Source organism: Aulostomus chinensis, chromosome 13 (assembly GCF_037954235.1).
Source record: "Aulostomus chinensis isolate RoL2024-O1b breed Wild chromosome 13, RoL_Achi_v1.0, whole genome shotgun sequence".
In the NCBI taxonomy this organism is placed as follows: Eukaryota; Metazoa; Chordata; class Actinopteri; order Syngnathiformes; family Aulostomidae; genus Aulostomus; species Aulostomus chinensis.
In genome coordinates, this window is record NC_141332.1 from 4,100,581 (window position 1) to 4,121,848 (window position 21,268).

The 21,268-nt window shown below is 45.1% G+C and overlaps 1 long non-coding RNA gene across 2 annotated transcripts; it reads left to right on the top strand.

The window, feature by feature from the left end:
* The first annotated feature begins 4,651 nt into the window (after nucleotides 1–4,651).
* LOC147250630 (uncharacterized) lies at nucleotides 4,652–11,589 on the top strand. Of its 2 annotated transcripts, none has more exons than XR_015119103.1 (3): nucleotides 4,652–4,767; nucleotides 10,778–11,077; nucleotides 11,168–11,589. It is a non-coding gene; the product is annotated as an uncharacterized LOC147250630 (long non-coding RNA). The 2 variants fall into 2 exon arrangements; XR_015119104.1 differs by having other exon boundaries at nucleotides 10,778–10,982.
* The last annotated feature ends 9,679 nt before the right edge of the window (nucleotides 11,590–21,268 follow it).

A 21,268-nucleotide genomic window follows, 5' to 3' on the forward strand; every position in this document is an offset into this window, starting at 1 on the left:
AGACCCCCTCAGGACAGCTGACTGCTTGGTAATTCAGCAGCCATGGACACATGCATCGGGCAACGGTCTTTGCCTCCATGAATAGAACTCATGTTGTGTATAACATTCACTGGAGGACATTTAGGTGAGATTTTATTTGATCAAACTCATACCTGAAACTACTGCCTCAGCCTCCTGTCCTGTCCTTCTCTCTCAGCTGCCACAGCCTGCAGTTCCTCCTCTGTGTGTTGGTAGGATTGATTAATAGCACCAGTCGCTCTTCTAGTGATCAGCAAATATTTGTTTTTATTGGCTGGTATGGTTTTTCAATTGGGCTTTTCAGGTGCTGTGTCAAATCACTGTGCCCTGTCAGGAAATTAGTTCTAGGTACGTATCTGACTCGAAATTAACAACATCTCAGAATCTTTAACGTTATGTTTTTTTAAATAGAATATTACACACAACCCTGGAACTGCAAATGCAGGCCAAGACCATTTTGGATTAAGGTGTATTCATGATTTTTGAAATGTCTCTCTCTACTGCCCCAACAACAGCATTCATTGTGGATAGACTAACTAGTGTCAGCTGTCCTGGGGGTGTGTGAAGCTCCATGGAGGAGAGAAGGGTCTCTACCTACTTGCATGGTCCTAAAAATGATGGACTAAAGAATAGTTCCCAAAAGGTTGGTGTGTTTCTTTAAAACACAAGCAAAGCGGGGACGCTGCGACCGTCTAAAGACTGCAACACACATACTAATGATGTAAAGACAGCCACGACTTGTAATGTATTCAAAGTAGGAGGTGAACTGTACCTTTTTTATGTGTAAGATATCAGGGTTATGGCGTGCAGCGCAGCAGTCCTCCTCTGACGCGACCCTCCACACCATGCAACAGATCATACCAGCTGGTTTCTCCGAAACCACAATGAGTTCACTGACTCAAAGTGCCTCCTTGTCACCAAATCTTCAGCCGGTAGAGGAGCATTCAGCTGTGGTGGACCAGGGGAGAGTTGAGGTGCTGCAGCAGCTGTGGGATCATGAAAACACGGACCATCATCTCCCCTCCCTCCAAGGTGAGCCTCTTAAAGTAGCTGTGGAGAAAACCCAGGTGACCTGACCAGTGGAGACGACACACTCAAATAATCCCATCCTGTGTAAAACAAATGCAGCCAATCTTCGTCTGTTCATTGTGAGCACAGTTGAGAGGGCGTGGATGGATTAGCAGACAGATGGTCCAGGTTGTTTCCCCTCTCTTCGCTCCTGATCATTCCATCTGTGATCGGTCTTTCATGTTATCTGAGCCAACAGGGAGGTGAGGAAAACAATTCTACTGTCACTGGCAGAGATTGATGTTCTCGGAGACAACACAGGCTCTTGACAACATCGGCTGCGTTTTATCAGCTTTCTAACTTTTGTAATTTGGTTGGAAGTCCAGGTGGCAATATGTTTCCAATCATGTCCAAGTTATGAATAACACAAACTTTTCTATATTACTTCTCATCCCTGTGTGGGTGGAGCTTCTTGTGTCATTCTCCAGTCAGAAGTTGTTTTCAGAAACAGGAAAGAGGCAGCACATTGTCTCCCAATCAAAACTGTGCTCAGGTTTTCTTAAAAATGCAGCGCTGTCGCCTCACAGAAAGAAGGTTCCAGGTTGGAGCCCTAAGCTGAGGCACGGGGTCTTTCTGGGTGAGTCTCTATGTTCTTCCTGTGCCTGCGTGCATTCTCTCCGGTCCACAGTCCAAAGACATCAAGAGGGACCAGGTTAATCCAGACTCTAAATTGACCGTAGGCGTGACTGGGAGAGCCAGTGGTTGTCTGTCTCTATGTGTTGGCCCTGTGATGGACTGGTGACCTGTCCAGGGTGAACCCCGCCTCTCGCTAGAGGACCGCTGGGTTAGGCTCCACCCCCCCCCCCCCGTGACCCTTAACAGGACAGGAGGTAGAAAATGAATGGCAGGTTGGATTTATGTTTTATTTCTAGACATATGATCATATCAGTGGCGGCTGGTGAAAAGAATTCTTGGTGGGGCTGGTGTGCCAAAAACATTTCGGTGCCTAGTCTAGTATAATCATTCAAAAAGAGCAGCCGGACAATTATTAAATGTTTTAAAATAGTATTTACTTTCCTTCTTAAAATCGACAGTTTCAAAGACAAAAAAAACAAAAAACAATTTACAACTACAGTAAATTTTATGTGATCAAATATTATACAATGATGTTAACTTTACAGAAGGTGATTTGAGCTTAATCTATATAATACAAATCAACAATGTGTGTGTGTGTGTCTCTCTCTCTCTTTGTTCATCTGTGTGTCTCTGTCTCCTTCTCTGTGTCTCCGTCTTGTGTCCTTTTCTCTGTGTGTCTCTATCTCTGTTTGTCTGTCTCTTAGTGTGTGTGTCTCTCTCTGTCTCTCTCTCTTTGTGTCCGTCTCTCTTTCTCTCTTCGTCTACCTGTCTCTCTCCCTCTGTCTCTCTGTCTATTTGTTTCAGTCTTTCTGGGTGTGTGTTTGAATTCAGCAGTTATTTGTACAGGAACTTTGCTCGTCTCTCTTTCTGGGAGGCAAATTTCTCAATGACCCTGGTGTTGAAACCAGGAATGTTTCGTGTCAGTTTTTTCTCAGTGGAGAGCATAGCCAGAGCGTTGAGCCGATCTTGTGCCATGGTATTTGTAAGAAAAGTTTTTATCCTCTTCAAAGTCGAGAGGCACCTCTCAGATTCTGACGTTGTCATTGGTGTGGTGATGAGGATGTTGAGCAGACTTACAGTTTCAGTGAACGTGTCTTGAAGGTTATTTTCCATCAAAACCTGATAGAGAGCCAGTGCACCACTGCAACTCTGAAACTCTTCGTTCCCGTAGATCAGAGACAGCTCTGTTTGAAGTCTGGCCTTGTCCAATGAGGGATAGGCTTCCACTGTGGTTTTCAGTGCTGAATCTGGGAACTTTCGGCTGTGCTGTGGGAACAGGTCTCCTTGCAGGAGTGTGGCGCTGACAAGATGCTTGGTGAAACTAAATCTCTCCTTGGCATGGCTCACAATGGTGTCACATACCTATGCAATGATATAATTATACAAAATAGGAACTATTGCATCTTCACTTGTCTTCATACATTGACCTGATGAGCTAGCCTATATTATGTAATAAACATACTGTCATGATTCATATCATCATAAAACAATATACATTTAAGTCTGGACCACTGTATCATATGGCCAACATCTTATTTTGATTTGATTTAATAATGTGATTCAAATCACACTAAGAAGCAAGTTCTTACCTCCAGTGCCAAATGGTGCAGTGTGTCTTCTCCCAAGGTTCTGCGTCTCTTTGCGGGTGGCTCCTGAGCAGGTCCCCTGAACTCCTCATCCTCAGCCAGAGTAGGCACATCCTCCCTGACCCAACACATAAGTTTCATGAGTAAGTTCTAAAAACTGGTTAGGGATACATTAACAAAACCAAAGGTGGATATCATGACTGTCAATTATATTATACAGATAAATCAATTCTTTAAATAAGATGATATATAAGCATTTAAGTCTACATATGCAGAGAAATTGAGGTTAGGCTACAAATGAATTAATTTAGCATACCTGATAGCCTGCATGTGGTCAATGAATGTCTGGGTGACTCCTGCCATGTAGACAGCATCAATGTTTCTCTTCTGCAGCTGGTTGGAAAGGATGTCCACATGTGGCATGATTTTGTGACACAGGGCCAGTAAAAAACAAAAAGTTTCATCTTCCAGCATTCTCACATAGCCACCAGCTTCTCTCTTTGTCTGGCTATCAAACCCTTCACTGTTCCGGATAGCCTGAAAGCAATTCACCAGATCCTTCTTGTGCTCATAAACTGTGTTAACACGACTGTTGAAGTTCCAACGTGTTGATGATGCACTTGGAAGTCGGTGCGCAACCATCTCATCAAGCACTGCAGTTCTCTTGCTTGACTTAGAGAAAAGAGAAGCAAATCCCCCCATGTCAGAAAAAAAGTGACTGATCTGAGGGATGTGGGAGGTTGCTTGCTGCAGTATCAGGTTTAACTGATGGGCATAGCAGTGAACATAGTGAGCGTTTGGATAGATGTCTTGTACCTTTCGCTGCACTCCTCCTTTGGCACCCCTCATCACAGCTGCCCCATCACAGGCCTGGGCAATCAGCTTCTTTTCTTGTCCCTCAGAAAGGATGCTGTGCAGCCTCTCCAATAAGGCACTGGCTATTGCATCCGCACAGGTGTTGGGCAGTTTCAAAAATTCAAAGAACCGCTCTTGAATATTGTGGCCGTCGTCAATGTATCTCAGAACTAAGACTAACTGACACTGTGTTGAAACGTCAGTAGTTTCATCAGCCTGGATCGCTAAAAAGTCTGCCGATTTAACTTCATCCAGGATCTGTTCTCTCAAAACTGCCAGCATACAGTCCAGGAGCTCGTTCTGTACTGTCTTCGAGGTGCCTTTAAAAACGGTTGCATTTTCAAGGTGCTCCCTCAAGTCCCGATCAATGGATGCCATCAAGTCAACTGGACCTCTGAATATTCCAGCGTTGTCAGAGGAATCACTTTCGTCATGTCCCCGCAGAGCCAATTCAAAAGCACCACAGAATTTAACAGTTAATTATCTTAGATAAGATGTTACGGTTCTTATCTACGTCATCATTGTGCTTCCTTACAGCGATGCGGCGACTGTCATCGAGCTGCGTTGCTATGCTAATCTTCCCAAGAACCGTTCGCTTCACGCAGTTTTCCATGTGAATTTTCGCTCTTTCGTGTTTCTTAATCCGCTCGGAGAGGTGCTTCAGGTCAGTGATTCCTGTCTGTGTCCATGCTGAATCACACCGGTCACTCCTGAAAGGGATGCAGGGGAAGCAAAAAAGTGCGTTGGCTGCTCCACAACCCGTCAGCCACGGCTTGCGCTGAAACCAGCTCCGGCAAAAAGTCCAGTTGTAGGATTTAGCCTTTTCCTTGGACTGCTGCTGGATGTTGATTTCAGGCTTGTCCGGTCCCAGCTCCTTAACGCGGATTTTTTCCGCCATGGTCCTCCTCGCAAAAGGGAAATTTAAAAGGGATCTCACCGAATTTGGTGGAAACTGCTGCTCTTGAACTTCGATCGTTGTTGTCGCCATTTTCTCTCTCACTCACTTCTCGCGGTATTTTTTTTCGTAGGGCATCGGAAATCTGGGAATCTCACTACGCAAAAAGAATATCGCGGGCTGCTCAGCTAACTTTAGCAATCCAAACCTTCACGCATTTTACGTTGGCGTAGGGGCGACTTTTCCAGCGCCCCTACGCCGTTAAATTTGGCGATGTTGATTGGCCAATTATTCATTATTTTTCCCTAGCAACCATACAGGATTGGCTAATTAATTGCAGGTCTGGGGCGCTTTGACGAGCTCCCCTAAAGACAAATTATACAGTCTATCAGAGTAAATTCACTATTAATTGAATGAGTCAGTTGGCGTAAATGTTGTTTAAATGACCCATATTGCATGTAGACACACACAATTAAGTAAGGCTGACATTGACGATACAAATTGTAAACATATGCATATATATATATATATATATATATATATGTGTATAAATACATGTAGAGATTTTCCTCTCCACATCTGGTGGGGCGGCGCCCCAGCGCCCCCTATGAGCCAGCCGCTACTGGATCATATGAAGACAGAAAAGTTCATGGCGCATGACCAAAGACAAGCAGAAACAGTACATTTGCTTTTGTTTGGGGTTTTTTGTCAGTCTGAAAATTTAGTTATTGTAATGTTCAGAGGCCAGCGATGACATGTCTACCTGTGTCATTTTTGTCAGATCGTTGACAAATCTGACTTGAACGCTCACAATTTGCTGGACATCAGAGCACCCTCTGCTGGACAATCTGTGGAATAACAACACTTTGAAATTACCCCAAGCCTCTTTTCCTGAATTTTTCTTTTAGTGCTTGAGTTGTTACAGAAAGTTTGAATTGCAAAAGTGAAGGAAAAGGGACGCAACACAAAGGGATCATATTTTATTGAGAATAAAACAAAAAATAACTGAAAACCTGAAACAAAATAAGTCACTGGGGTGTTGCTGCTGTGGAGTGGACGCAGAGAGCGAGCAGACCAGAAGGGCCCACTCAAACAGACTCAGCCTAACAATCAGGCCAATGCAAACAGGCGTATCACCAGAAGTCACCACAGGAAGCCCAAAAACGAAACAGGAATCATCTCTGATGAAACCCCTTCTTTCCACCCGGCAGGCTGCAGTGCTGACCACTTCTGCCCTCCTCACAGTTCCACTGTCAAACAGCAGCTTTTCAGCCACGTCACCTGTTGCCTGCCTGGCTTTGTTAATTTGTTCAGACTCAGCTGACTTGGTTCTTGTCTCTTGGATTAATTGTTGGTATTTCACGCACATAAAGTATCATATTGTGATCTTGTCTGTCTGTTTGCTATTTGTGTGGGGACTTCCTGTCCGGCTCCATCTGCTCTGTGCAGACCAATGCGCCATCCGTTAAAAATAGATTCACCGCATATTTCTTGCCGAAGAGTGCAGGTCAGGGACATGCCTGATGCACTGTGGCGCTTCTAGAGGAAACCAAATCATCGATTAGATCCAGCGTCCGCGGCCGACATGCCCCATGTGTAAATCAAGGAGGACAGAATGCCTTTGTGGTTAGAAGGTTTCATCCGATAAAGTCACATGACTTTCCCTTAAAATATTAAAATATCATCTGAAAAGCACAGTGACAAACATAATTTAGGTCGTTGGGAGACATGTCATTTCTTTCGGCTCGTCATCCACCATCCTCTCTCCTGAAGGAGCGCTCACTAGCTGACCCTCAGCTAAATATAGCCTTCATCTGCTTGTTAGACCTTCTGACGGTTCAAACGAATGTTCTAATGCTGCTTCCCTCAACCCTCAATACCATATGTTTGTTTCTCTTACTTCTTTGTGACTGGAAGGCGAGGGTTTTGATGAACGCTCGCCTTTATCTGTTGTGTAACAAACTCTTTCACTTCTGCAGATGGCGCTTGACTGGCTTCCTCACAGTGGTTGACGTGAAAGAGCAAACTGATTTCAGCACATAGCCATGCCAACTTGAGTTTGACCTCGGAATAATTATCATAATAATTTTAGATTCATGTTGTGCCTTCTGAGAAACTCAAGGAGGCTTACCAGACAACAAAGAACAACAAACAGATCATACAAAAGGATTGTGGGAGTCTTCAAACACCCTGTCAAAGACCAAGATTTGTATGAAGTAATACATCCCCTGCCTGTATAAGAAGCACAGGTTCATTTGTTTACCGCTATGCTGACCATTTGCCAGCAGGTTACGATCATCCATTCATTTTCTATAACCCTTACACTTTAAGGGTTGTGGGGGGAGGGGGCAGGAGAAGCCTCTCCCAGCTGACATTGGGTGAGAGGCAGGGTTCACCCTGGACGGGTCACCAGTCTGTCGCAGGGCCATCGGGAGCAACTCTCAGTATCTTGCTCAAGGATACTTAGACATTCTCACCGGGGGAAGTGAGGATCGAACCAGCGACCCTTCGGGTGCTAGACGGCCACTCTACCTCTGAGCCCCACCGCCCCAGGTGACAATCATGTGGCAGAAAACCAAGTAGGTACTGCAACACCGGACACTTGACCTGAGCAGACCTGCATGCTGAAGTTGGAGTGTCAGCATAATGGCTGAATTGTTGCAGGAGAAAAATGATGATTCAGTTTCAAATAGGCTTCTAATGTTAAGACCAAAAATAAAGGTCACATGAATCTTTAATTAAGTTAAATAAACTCATCACTGTTGCCTGAGATGGAGTTGAATAAAGGCCAGATGCATATGATGTGCCTGATATTGGACACTTATGTGGAAAGGCATCTGCTGTCGTGTCAACCAAAGCATGTTCTGCTCAGGACAACATGTCTCTTTTTTCAGTTTCCATCTCCAGCAATTTGACAGGAGCATATTTTGTTTTTTTATCATTTGTTAAGATGCATAAAATTCTCATCCATGGTTAAAACGCAGATCCCTTGAACCCGTCATGTATGTTTTACCACCCTCAAAACCTCAGGAACCTGCGTGAACCGGCGTGTCTGTCTTCTGCCCCTCTGTGGTTCGCTCTTGATTACGTGCAGAGTGAGGATGCGTGGAAGCACTCTGCCTTGTCTTTGTCTTCAAACTTGCCCTCAAAGGAGTTCCTCGGAGCGCCTGGCGTTTCCTGTCAGAGAACGCCTTGGTGGACATGTGACTTCAGTGTCTGTATTAAAGAGTCACAGACAGCCACTCGATTGGTGAGGTCCCAGGTGTCTCTGACCACCAAATCTGCTCAGTTCATAGAGTCCAGGTAACTTAAATGAATTCCTTCAAATTCAAATCAAAAATGGTGGTTTAGAACAGAATAAGCTCCACCTGCCATATTAGATGACCATCCCGCTCATGTGACCATGGTGGCGTTCACTTCAGTTCGGCGTCTGACTGCTGCCAACTACATCTGCTACCTACCACACTCGCTCTGCTCATTAGATTTTGCTGAAAGTTCCCAAAACAAACACTCTACTCACCTCTCCAGTCCGCTGCAGCCAAAGACTGAAACAACATGGAGGAAATAAAACCCCAGGCTGGTCCATTTTATCCTCAGGTCAGCCTTTATGAGTTATGGACACTTTTACTGATCCATACAACCTTTCCCTGACACCCTGATATTGCCTGCTTGCTGTTGTCCCGTCATGCGTGTTTGTGCTCTTCTCTTTGATTCCTCTGCAGCCCCCTCCCCTCAAGAGGCCCGGCTGCTACTGGGAAAGAGAATCTGTTTTAAAAAGGTTTTCAAAAATAGGTGCTCAAAACAGTCAGAGCAGTTGCCTTCATCCTCCTAGAGCCACAACTGTCCACCATTAATGGCCATCACACATCTGGAGCCTCAGCCATTAGCCTGCAGTGGATTGTTACTCATTCAAACCAGAGCACCATTGTCTGACTGCAGCTGGTGGCGCAGTCCTGACATTTTAGCACTTCATTTTGTGTCGATGGGTGTGAATTGACATTTTAAAACCAATACGTTTGCATTTCAGTTGAGAAGATGTTCAACAACGTAGCGCCATTGGAGGCGACTAAGATGGTTTCATAAATCAGAAAATCATCATTCAGTTTCCCCAAAATTCTCTGTTGGAAACATTTGGAAACATGTTTTCAAGGGTCAGTCTTCTGAAGTGATGTCAGGGTTCGGTACGAGGTCAACAGTGTCCTCACAGAGTTGGGGAGAGCGGTATCTTCTTTACTCTCGGGTGTCCGGCAGAAATCAGCGTAGCAATGTGATAATGATCGGGTGCTCAGGGAGGGAGTTCAGTCCACCTGCCGGTTGTCTTACACGCTGTGGAGCTGACCAAGACAAATGACCACCAACAGTGCCGGCCCAAGCCTTTGGGGGGGCCCTAAGCAGAAGTAAACTGTGCGGATGATGATTGACACAAATGTCACACTATCGTGTTAAATTATCAAGTAGCAATGCAGACGGATCATGAACTCTTTTCACCTGGACCACAGATGCATGAGGAAAGGGTGGTGCCCTTTGTTCAGGACAAAACAATTTGGAAATGAATTCTGCAAAGGCAGGAGTCACATCTGTCATGTGTCTGCTGCTGGTTTCTCTTCACTGGCTTCCAGTGGCAGCCAGGATCAAATTCAAGGCACTTCTCTTGGCTTACAAAACAATCACAAGAACGGCTCCAGCCTACCTGGAATCCCTGATCCAGGTCTACTCTCCTTCTCGCCCACTACGCTCTACATGCCAAAGACGCCTGGTGCTTCCAGCCCAGCGCTGCTCCAAATCCCTAGCCAGACTCTTCTCTTCTGTTGTTCCCAAATGGTGGAACGAACTACCGAACTCTGTGCGTTCTGCTGAGTCCCTTTCTACTTTTAAGAGACAATTGAAGACTCAATTGTTCAGAGAGCACCGAGGCACTGAACCTGACTCTTCTCCTCTTTGGGGTAGAATAAGTCAGAGGGTCCAAGACCCAGCACTTAGTGACTATGTAGCACCAACTGTGTTGTGTGATGTTGTATGTTTGTCCAAAAAAAAAAAAAAAGGGAGGGGGGGGGGGCGACACGTCTTCTGCCACTAGATGGCAGTACCTGTGACCAAATCACAACTGAAGCACTTTTGCGCTTCCTATGGACTTCTCCTTAATTAGGTCTAAATTCTTGCTTGTGTTGTACGTCGCTTTGGACAAAAGCGTCTGCTAAATGAAATTGTAGAATTGTAGAATTGTAGCTGTAACTCCTGATGGGTCCAGTCTGCTGGAGGTAATGATTGAAACGGTCGGACTCAATATTCCTCAAATGATAGAAGAAGTCTTTAGTCACGTCTCCAATGTGACTTTCAGAATTTAGGTCAGTCAATCTCTCTCACTCTCCCTTGCAAGTTTTGCTCCACTGACTCGGATCTAAGTTTTGATTGAGCTGTGAAATGTTCTGAGACCTCCACGGACTCAGTTCTCTGAGCAAGGTGGTTTTGGCCTGGATAGACTGAATTGTGGTGTTTCGTGGTCAATGACATTGGAGTTGTACTTGGAAAAAAAGCAGCTAATGAGGAGAGTGACTTGAGTTCAGATTGAAACACCACCAACAGGGTTTCCAGCAGAGACGACTGCTCGAAGACTGGAGCTCTGCTTCCCCTGAACACTCATAAAATAAACTGTCAAATGTGTGCTGTTTTATTTGCATTTCATTTCCTAACAGTGTGCTGTGACCAGCTGAATGAGTAGTTCGTTCAGAACCAGCTGTCTATCATGGATCGCCTGACCAGATTTTCTTCTTCTGTTCAGGGCGTGGCAGCACAGAACAGCGGTTGAGGAGCTGAATCTTCTCCAGTGCCAGAACAGACCTGAGGAGGAGCAACGGTTCCTCTCAGTGAGCTGGCAACCTTGACTGGAGGGAGAGTGTCCTCCCTTCACAGCCTCTGCTTTATCCTTTCAAGTCTCTGGTGGATATTCCTGTTGCAGACATGAAAGATGAAAACTTATGGTCTCTGTGAGTGTCACTGTCAGGTGTGGCGGCATCAAAACCCCAGACAGAGGCCCTCTCATCTGTCGCCGTGGGCAACTGTCAGTCATGAAGGAGCCTAAGTGACTGCCTCCACTGTCAGTTTGGAAGCTTTTAGTGGTAAAAGCTATACAATTGACTTGATCAGTGGTGTTTTTCTTCCTCTTTTACAGCACAAATCAACAGGTTGTCTGCGTCCAGGTCAGCTCGCCATCATCAAGGCAACACCTACACAGAATTCCTCTCAAACTCGCCAGCCTCCACATGCAGACACTGCCTCTTCATCTTCTAGTTATTTTACCCAAATGATAGTCAGGTTGAAATGTAGTCATAAAGTGTTACATCTGATGTTTATAAAATTCTCCTTGACTTTTGTGAAGTAATATTCATGTTTACAGCTTGCTGCTTTCTCGACCTGTCCCTTCCTCTTCACCGAGATGATGACGCGTGTGAGGTCACTAATTCCTAACTTCTAAGGCTTTTATTTTCTTGTTGATTTCACCACTCAAAGAGTGTTTAAAGTTTGACATTCTGCATTTTTGTCCACAAACATGCAACATGTTGCAGGTTCCTGTGATCCTGCAGAATACGACACTTGGCAAATGTAACGTTTCTATTAAAGGACATAAATAAGCCCAAAAAATCTGTTGAGGGAGGTTTTTTTTAATTCATTTAATGGTAATATTGGACTCAATAAATAAAGATGACTTTTTTCTGAATTCTTCCATCTGTGCATTCATTACTTCATCACTGCCGCAGACCAACGTGACCTTCAGGGCCAGGAATTCACAAAACGAGGAAGTAAATAATTTGAACAAGCAAAAATGTATGTTGACCTGTTTAGGTCTGCTTGGTGTAGCATTGGCCAATGAGGAACACCGACCTCACGACTGGGCGGGGAGAGTCAGAGGCAGAGCGGCCATCTCGTAACTGAAGGGTCGCTGATTCGATCCTCATTACCCCGAAAGGCTGTCAAAGTGTCCTTGCGCAAGATTCTGAACCCCTCATTGCTTCAGCTATTTGTGTGTGCGTGTGTGTGTGTGTGTGTGTATGTGTGTGTGTGTGTGTGTGTGTGTGTAATGGGAAACAAAGTGCTTTTGAGATTAAAGGTGCTACATCAAGATGAGTCTGTGTCTCAGCTCCTGTGGTCAGTAAGGTGACGGATGCGTCGCGCCTCTCATACCCGGCGTGCTTTAGCTGTTAGCGTTTCTCTACGTGATGCATCGCTCTTCCTGCCAGCCACAATGACACTTCCAAGAAGCGTGTCACCCACTTTACTTGTCCTTGTGCACTCGTGAGTCTCCACATTCATCCTGTAAATTTTGGAGCAAAAACAAATCAGTTACTTGCTATGTGGTTGCATACAAAACCAACCATTTCCTGCATTTCTGGCTGCAGCCATTTGGGGGTCCTGTGGGTCCGGGACGTGTACCAAATAGCCCTGTTAGGACCTGTGGTTCGACTGGTGCGTCAGCAGCCTGTGGAGACCCTGGATGGTAACGAGCCAGAATCAAATGCGAGCAGCAGCCACGTTAGCTCTGATCATCTGAACCTCAGTGGTGTTTTCTCTGCAGTGAAACACGTCAGCATAACAATATCTGCAGGGAAGCAGGAACCTCGACGAATCTACCGCTCGTACACAGCAGCAACGCTGGTCCAGTGACAAAGAGCATAAAAGTGCAGGCTGAAAGTTCAGAAAAAATTCTGATGTTCCTGCTCTTTTACTCTCCAGCCTGCAAACATCTGATCAGCAACATATCACGCGGCTCGAGAGTGAGAAAAAGGTTTGTGACTTGTTTTAATGTTAATGCCATTAAACTTCCTGTCGCCATCACTGCTGTTTCCCCCGCCAGGCTTTCTCTGCTTATAATGGTGCTTTGGTTCTGAATGACTGGCAAGCATCTTTTCATTGTTTTGTCTAAAAGAAGGATCAAGGGTTGCACATTTCAACAAAATGTTACCTTCAGTCACTAATGTGATCATTAATGTTTTATGTTAAATTGCCAAAAGCAGAAAATAGGGAAGAAAGTATTTATACCCTCAATTAAATCTTTATTTTAAAAGGGAATTATAATCCAACAACAATCCTCAAAGACGGCAGTTCAACTTGTTTCTTTGTGTCTCTTAAACAAACAAAAAAATCATTAAAGAGATGCAGCGCCTGTAAATGCAACGGAGCCCCGAGGCCCTGAGCCAAAACTCTTCAAAGATTAATGAGCCTACGCTGCTTGTTAGTTGAGTTTAGTTTATTGGTTTACTTATCAGGGACCATGCATAACATAAATTGCTACACCAGAGTTAGCTTTATAGCTAATTTGCATCTGCAGCCCCCAGAATTATAACAATAAAAACGATTATAAAGCAGCTGCTACAATAACATTGAAATACAGTCAATTCAACTAGTAAACAAGTCACCCGCCAGGGTCGGTGTACGCTGCTCAAGTTGTACGTCACCAGGGTCCTGGTTGAGTTGCATTAATAGTCAGTAAAGCAGTTTACAAGGACTTTTTCTACTTGTAGCTTCTGTCTCCCGCGCATCTTTATATTGACTTTCCCCTCCTACAGGCTGCAAAAGCACAGGAGGTCCTCCTCTTGTGTTGATTATATTCTTTCACGTTATCGTCCAGTTGCTGGAGGATTCTGATGGTCACCCGCTGCTCTGTAGAGGTTGGGTTACATGGATAACCTGCGCTGTGTAAGCGCCACCGGGCGAGATCAACATGAGAGGCAGACATGCTGGCAAGGTGACTGTGCACACAATGACAATAAACTCTCTCTCTTCTTTTCTGAAAAAAAAAAAAAAATTAAAAATAATTATTAAAAAAAAAACCTGGAAAAATGTTAAGTGATTGCTTTTCAAACATTTCAGATATAGCACCAGTCATGTATCTTAAATGGCAATTTAACTTCACGAATTTAAGTTTTTCTCCCCCCACACACAATTCTGCCATCACCGCTTTACTAAAAAAATAAGAAAGTCACAAATTTTCAACATTTCCCTGATAGTCTTTGATGAGTTCCCCTGCAGACTCTCCAAGTATCTCCATCAAGCAGCGGTTGATGACATCTCCTCTGCCTTCTGCAGGTTGCTGTCTCTCTCACACACACACAAACACACACACACACGCACAGAGTAGAAGCCATTACTATTTTAAATCAACATGCAACTTTAATAACCAAATGAATCAGACTGCATTTGGATCGCTATCATTACTGAGAGAATATTCTTATAAAATCCTGACTTCAGTCAATTCTGCCATCACCGCTTTACTAAAAAACTGCATTTAATGTTACTGCAGCATAGGAATTTAGCTTGGCTAGCTTCATCCATCCATCCATTTTCTTCTGCTTATTGTGTTAAGGGTTGGGGGGTGGAGCCTATCCAAGCTGGCTTCAGGTGATAGGCGGGGTTCACCCTCAACAGGTCACCAGTCCATGGCAGGGCCAACACATAGAGACAGACAACCATTGGCTCTCCCAGCCACGCCTACGGTCAATTTAGAGTCTGGATTAACCTGGTCCCTCTTGATGTCTTTGGACTGTGGAGGAAGCTGGAGTACCAGAGAGAACCCACGCAGGAACAGGGAGAACATGGAGACTCACCCAGAAAGACCCCGTGCTGCAGCCGGGACTCCACCCACCCACACTCCCTATAGGAGTCCTCAGCTAGCTAGCAGGCTAAACTATTCTAACACTGACATCAGCTGACGAGCCAACAGAAACGTAAAAGCTTCATTAAGCATATAACCTTCCCCAAGGCTCCGCATCCATGATTTGTCTCATCAAATGAGCGCCCAAACCATCCTCCAGCCTAAGCGTGTCTTCCAGACGACCGTCGTTGGTTGCCGCCAGACTCTGACGTCCAAGGCACACTCTCTCTGACGTCGCCCGGTGAGGATGCGCAGGATTACAAGCTTCCCTCAGATTCCCCAAGTAAATTATACTTGCTTACGTCAGGTGTTACAGTCAATACAGGTGTTAATGTATTTCTTGGAGTGATGGATATATTTACACATCAAAATAAGGATACATGATGACAAATCAACATCAAGTAACACATTGAACAAAAGGTGACATTTTAAAGTCGAAGCACTGATTTCCTTGTAAAATTTGAGAAAATCATCAAGGCTATAATTACGAGACCAATTTTTTTTTCAGTGGTGAGATTAATCGCATTGCTTCGAGAAACACTCGACACAAGGTCATTGACTTGAACATTATGTTGAGAACAATTCCTCTTGGTCGAAGGAGTGATTGCACTCGTGCCTAGAAGAAAGGAACATTCATATATAAGTAAGGATTTTTATTCTATCGCCACATCTTCTTAGGGTGTGGTTTTTTTCCAGTCCTCCTGCATGTAGGCTTTGCTGCTAAAGGTCCTGAATTGGAGGAGCCTGATTCCCGAAGGTTACAGCAGGCGAGGAGCATCAGTTCAACAAGCCGCAGCTGCTGAAACATGAGACGAGAGATCAGATGCTGCGAGCAACATATACGTTAGAATATATAGGGCTCAGAACAATATGCTGCAAATATAGGTTTCTGCGCTCCTAATCCGGAGGAAGTGATTTTCTTTTTACTCAACGTATTCCTCACTTACGGAAAGAACACGCAGGCAAGCACATTCACAGTGGGTTCACACATTTCTCCTTTGCCTCAACACGCTGCAGAAAATCAACCACACATGCACACGCACACACACATACGGACGGACACACACACACACAGTGCTATTTTTTCTGCTAAGCAGCTTGTATAAAGACTCTTCTGCCTGCCTCGCTGTGACTCACAGTTACTGGAGGCTCAAACAAGACAAGACCAAAAGACAAATGTGTTGCAAGTGCGTGTCTGTGTGCATGTGTGTTTACACGCGGCTGCTTTGAAAGTAACTTCTGATGTTTCTCGCCCGCGCTCATGTCCCTGCGTGTCCGTCACTGGCTGACTGGGAGGATTCAACTCTGACACTCACCCAGAACACATGCCTCCGTGTGCAGAGCGGCACGGCTCATGCTGAAACAGCTCAGTGTTTCAGGGTCATGAAATCATGCTAAAATATAAGACATCGACAGAGGAGTAAAGGAGATGAGATGGAGACCCTTAATAGTCTAGCAGCTAAGCTAAGAGTCAACAAGAAACATCTCTGTTACTCTTCTGCAGACCCGTCACCTCTCACATGATGGGAGACGACACACAATGAAGCTACTGAGCACAAAGCTCAGCCTTCACTCCGCGTTTACAGTAAGTGACTGTGAATATCAAACGCTGGGCGACTGTCACCTTCAGCCAGTCAGACTACAGAAAACGTCTGATTCACTGATGGTAACATGCAGAGCTGAGTCAAGATGCAAGCTGACTGGAGCGAACGCCTAGTGGGCCGTTCGAGCAAAGCAGTTGCCCTCTGTGAGTGTGTTGAATATTGTTCTAATGCAATCTGGTGCATCAACGAGGTACTGTAATCAATATATTATTAATAAATAATAACTGAATTACTCTGAGCATGCAATGAATTAAAGAAGACAGACTGCGCGTGAGGCTGAGTATGAATGATTTACTCCGATATTTCCAGGAAGAGGGAAATTAACATCAGCTAATAACGACTCAAATGATATCGATAATCTGGCGTCTGTTAATCTCCTCCAGAGACCGTGTCAAAGTGTCCTTGAGCAAAACCCCTAATGGCTCCTAACAGCGTCTGTGTTAGCAAATTGGCACCTTGAACAGGCCCATCTGCCAACAATGCATGAGGGTGTGTGTGTGTGTGTTGTAAAACTCATCGAGTGGTCAGTTCAAAGTGCTATATAAATGCGGTCTATCGACTATAATTGTCGACTTTAATCTGCATGTATTCATCTCCATAGGTTTCATGCAGTGCACCCTGTAAACATCTTACGTAAATCTAGAAACACCGAGTGACTCTTCTTTCTCCTCGCTAGTTAGCACGTAGCACGCGACGCAAGACTTGTACAAGTTAAACAGAACATTTGCTCTTACAAAGTTAGCACCATGATACTGATCAGGCTGTCCGCTCAGGCGGGAGCCAGATAAGAATCTTTTCTGCCACATAGGTTGAGTGTGAAGCTACGATATGATGACGCTGCCTGGCTAAACACCCTCAGGTCAGTCAGGGACCATCTCTCAATCCTAACTGCAGGATGTGTCACAGTTCATTTTCATAATCGGCTTCCAAATTCCTGTCTTACATTCACAAACTTAGTTTCCAGAGTTTGGTGATGAACAGATCTGATCTGTAATCTGTCTGTTTATGTTACTGAACCCTGTCACAGAAAAGCCAGATCATCTCAGTCCTTGGAGGATTGTTCTGACCCTCACACAGCTGCGATGAGAACTTGAATGTCTGCAGCTCCAAACAGTCTCACTAACTCAGACGCGGCTTCCTGCTGATCGGTCCAACAGAGGAACTCAGCGTACCAGGAATGACTCCTGAAGGCTTCTGCTGTTTGCACATCTAGTCCTCGATTAGAGAACCAAAGTCAGACCTCTCAAAGAGGACCAGCAGAAAAGGTACTCAGTTCTTTTTGTGTGCAGATTGGCAGTTCATTTGAAAGAGGACTTAGTTCTCTTCCTGGTCCACTTCAGCTCTGATGGGGCCTCAGTCCTCCTTCTGGTCACACTGCCTGGAACTCAAACCGTGACTGATTTAGATCATGGTTTAGTTTCATTTGGAACCAGGTGGCTGCCGCTGCAGTTTATTTTATTGAGCGCCGTGCTTCCTGAGGGCTACAATACCACGTCAGGGGGCGAGGTGAACCAGAAGCGCTTTGTGTTCCCAGTGAACTCCGACCACCTCACTTCGGAGGGGTCTGGCTTCATCTTGAATGTTAATGTTTGCACTCATGCTGACTCATCGGCCTGAAAGGGACCAAAGTGTAAAAACCCACTCACAACCTGAGGGTCCTTGAACCTCTGAACTTATACAGCAGTCTTGACCTTTTAGCAGTTGGCAGCTTCAGTGGCCTCTGCACTAAAAGAGCTCACCCCATCAGTCATGTGACCGAGGGACCAGATGAGCTCTCAAACAGCGTCTTTGGAAATGTTGAGATTTTTTGTGGTATTCAAACACTGAGCCCGACATTTTGTCCCTCCCTGCAAGTCACATTTGATAAGTTCATTTTATGACTTTGAGTTGAAGATGACTCCTCCACATAGAACACATATCTGAATATACACATTATAATTTGTGGTATAATTAACATCTGCCAAGTTGAGCAGAAAAACCACCCAAGTACACAAGTGGCTCCTGGATCAGTGCGGATGGATCTGTGATAGAGGCCAAGCGCTACATCTTGGATGGATTATAATACAGTAATTCAAAGGCTGCAGCTTTATGAGCCGGGGAACAGGCATATGCCGCTTTGCACACAAAAGCTGTGATTTATAGAGCCAACTTTGATGGGGGAACGTACGCAGCTGTCAATAAACATTTTGGGGATAACACAGATGGTGAGGAGGTGAATTGAAGCCAAACGCTATAATGAGGCCTCTCACATTAATTTCTCTTTTATTTTAGATCCATGTTAGTCTCCTCATTCAGACCAGCAACATCCTACCTGCTGAACAGTGAATGTGAAAAGATAAAAGTCAACTTGAATCATAAATCCTCTCCATGTCTTAGACCCTCCCCTCACCTGGCACCTCAGCAGGATTATTAGCAGTGAACGTGACACTTCTCAAACAGTCATGACACATCGGGATGTCAGAGAACATCCAGTTCCCTAACGCTATAATTTGTCTCTGTTCCCACATCTCCTCCAGCTGTGCGAGCTTCTCTCTCTCTCTCTCGGAGGATCCATCCTCTCACAGGCCGTCTTCATGGCTGAGAGGAAGTCCTCTCCGATGACACCTGAAGCTGCTTAACAGCCTCCCGGATCAATAACCTGAGAGTTATGTTCCTCCCTCGACTAATCCCTCTACTTTGTCTCTTACTATGCGTGCTGGGTGAGGTCGTATGCCTGGAACCCAGCTGGCCACAAGCATACATTCATCATCCACCTGCATCAAATTGCTTTTGTCTACAGTTGTAAATTTTCTGATTCTGCTGATCTGCTCTGTACTGGCGACGTCTGTCTGATGTCGGTCCGTGCTGGGACGGCCCTCTTCACTCTCTCCCCGTCTTTTTTTGTCGTGGAGGTTTTTCCTCTCTCACACCACAGGTGTAAGATCACATTTGATTGATTGATAGAGGATGTGGAGTGTCAATCAATCTCGTCATCAGTCCAAGTTCCCCATGATGAAGCTAAGTTGTCTCTGCCTATCAAACCTCCACCACTGACTGACGCCATCTGGTTGCTACAGTGTCAGTCTGTCAGTCTGATTTCTATACACTCCGTATTCATGAGCATTAATGGTTGAATGAGGGCGGACCCAGGTGGCCTCAGGTAGCTTACCTTGCGTGAAGGTGAGCATATGTACAGGTGTATAAATCAGATCACTTTTGCGCCATTACCCAGGACCCTCCAGCACTCGACCTCCCTGAGGATTCACTCCAGCATGCCTGAAACTGCTGCAGGGATGTAGAGATGAACCACACTGACAAGCCCCAGATGGACTCTTCCAGAACTTAGCAGCACAATAGGGACGCGAGGAACATTGAACCACAGCGAAGGAGAGGCAAAAGTGATGATGGGGGTCTCTGGAGAACCGCCTGGAGCCCACCAGAACCATCAAGCTTCCACCAACACAACATGAGCCCCCATGTTTGTGTGGAGTAATGAGACGCATCGGCAGAATTTACTGGAACGGGTGGATGTGAGGCGGCTGTGTGCTTTTCCAAAGAGACTATTAGGAGATTTATCACTTCGTGGTGTGTTTTCAAGGGTCCCGGGAGGAACGGCTTAATTGTCCCATCTCAAGCCCCCTGATTACTTTCAGCTTTTAGAGTTTTACCATTTTTAGAGTTCAAATGAGCCTCAGCTGGGCTCTAATGATAGCTGCTTTTCTCCATAACAGTGGATTTTTGACAATATGAAGGAGCTCAGCATGTTTACCAGCCGCTGAGCTGAGAACGAAAAGACTTGGACCCCTACTCAATCACTGTGGACAGAAATACATTAAAGCAGTGAGTTGGAGAGGGTCAAGACCAGGATTACCTCGATTATGTTTCGATTTTAGCCCCTGCTACCTTCAGCTATTAGGATTTGATTTCTTTCTCCTTCTTCCTCCTCACTGGGAAGGAAGCAGGTTTTCTCGAAGCCCACTGACCATCCGTCAGTGGGTGTCAATAACCTTGGTAATGAAATTCCTTCAATGAAACAACACTAATCTTTCTCACACTGTGGAACTACTGATCAGTCGGGATGATATTTTTTCTAGCGCTGCATTGATCCATTCATCATTTTTTTCCCTCCTCTCACTGGCCTTCAAACTCTGAATCTATGATGATGAAATTAAAGGTTGCACTTTTCATTTTAAATAAAGTACTTTTCACTACAAGTGTTCCAGCCAATAACTGTGGTGAGATTTTCCTCCGTCTCCGTTCAACACGACTGAGGAGATGCAAATTAGCTCGCAGCTATAATCTGGTACGGTGCATCAAATGGTGACATTTATGGGTTGGAATGTACAAATAAATTAATATCGAGTGTTACGAACCACATGGGAGTGGGGGGAGGATTTCCCAGCATGCAAGAAAGAACAGAAACCTGCATGACTATGATAATCTCCACCTGGACGCAGCCTTACTCTGATACGTGTTGTTAGCAGTGGTAGCAGTGAGGAGACAGCACCATGCTAACAGCTGAACTGAGTGAAATCGAATGTTAAAGCAGGTTCAGAAAATTCTGTATTTGTATATTGTAGTTAATTATCACTGGAGTCAGCTATTTCTCATGGTCAGGAGTGTATATGTAGAAGTAGAAGTACTAATGAGACGTGAGCGGAGCAGCAAATGTGTGTGGCAGTGTCGCATTGGTAGCTCGTGTGTTGTTGTTCCAGACACACGTTCAATTAAACAGTCTAAGTGGCGGCGGCAGTGATTTGTAACTGGACTTTGGGAGGCGGGAGACATCCTGGAGACAGCAACAACACGTTGCAAGGCAGCCCCGGGCGTTAACCTGCAGGCTGCATCCTAAAAACAAAACTTGACTCAGACGACAGCGAAAAAAACAAACAATCCCTGAGATGTTGAAGAGAACATCAGACAAAGACTGACAGGAAAACTCAAGTAATCACACACCACAGGGAGAGAACTGACTGGGTGAGGGATGCTGGGAACAGAGCTGCGTCTGATGAGGAACAAATAACAAACAACTCACGGGTGA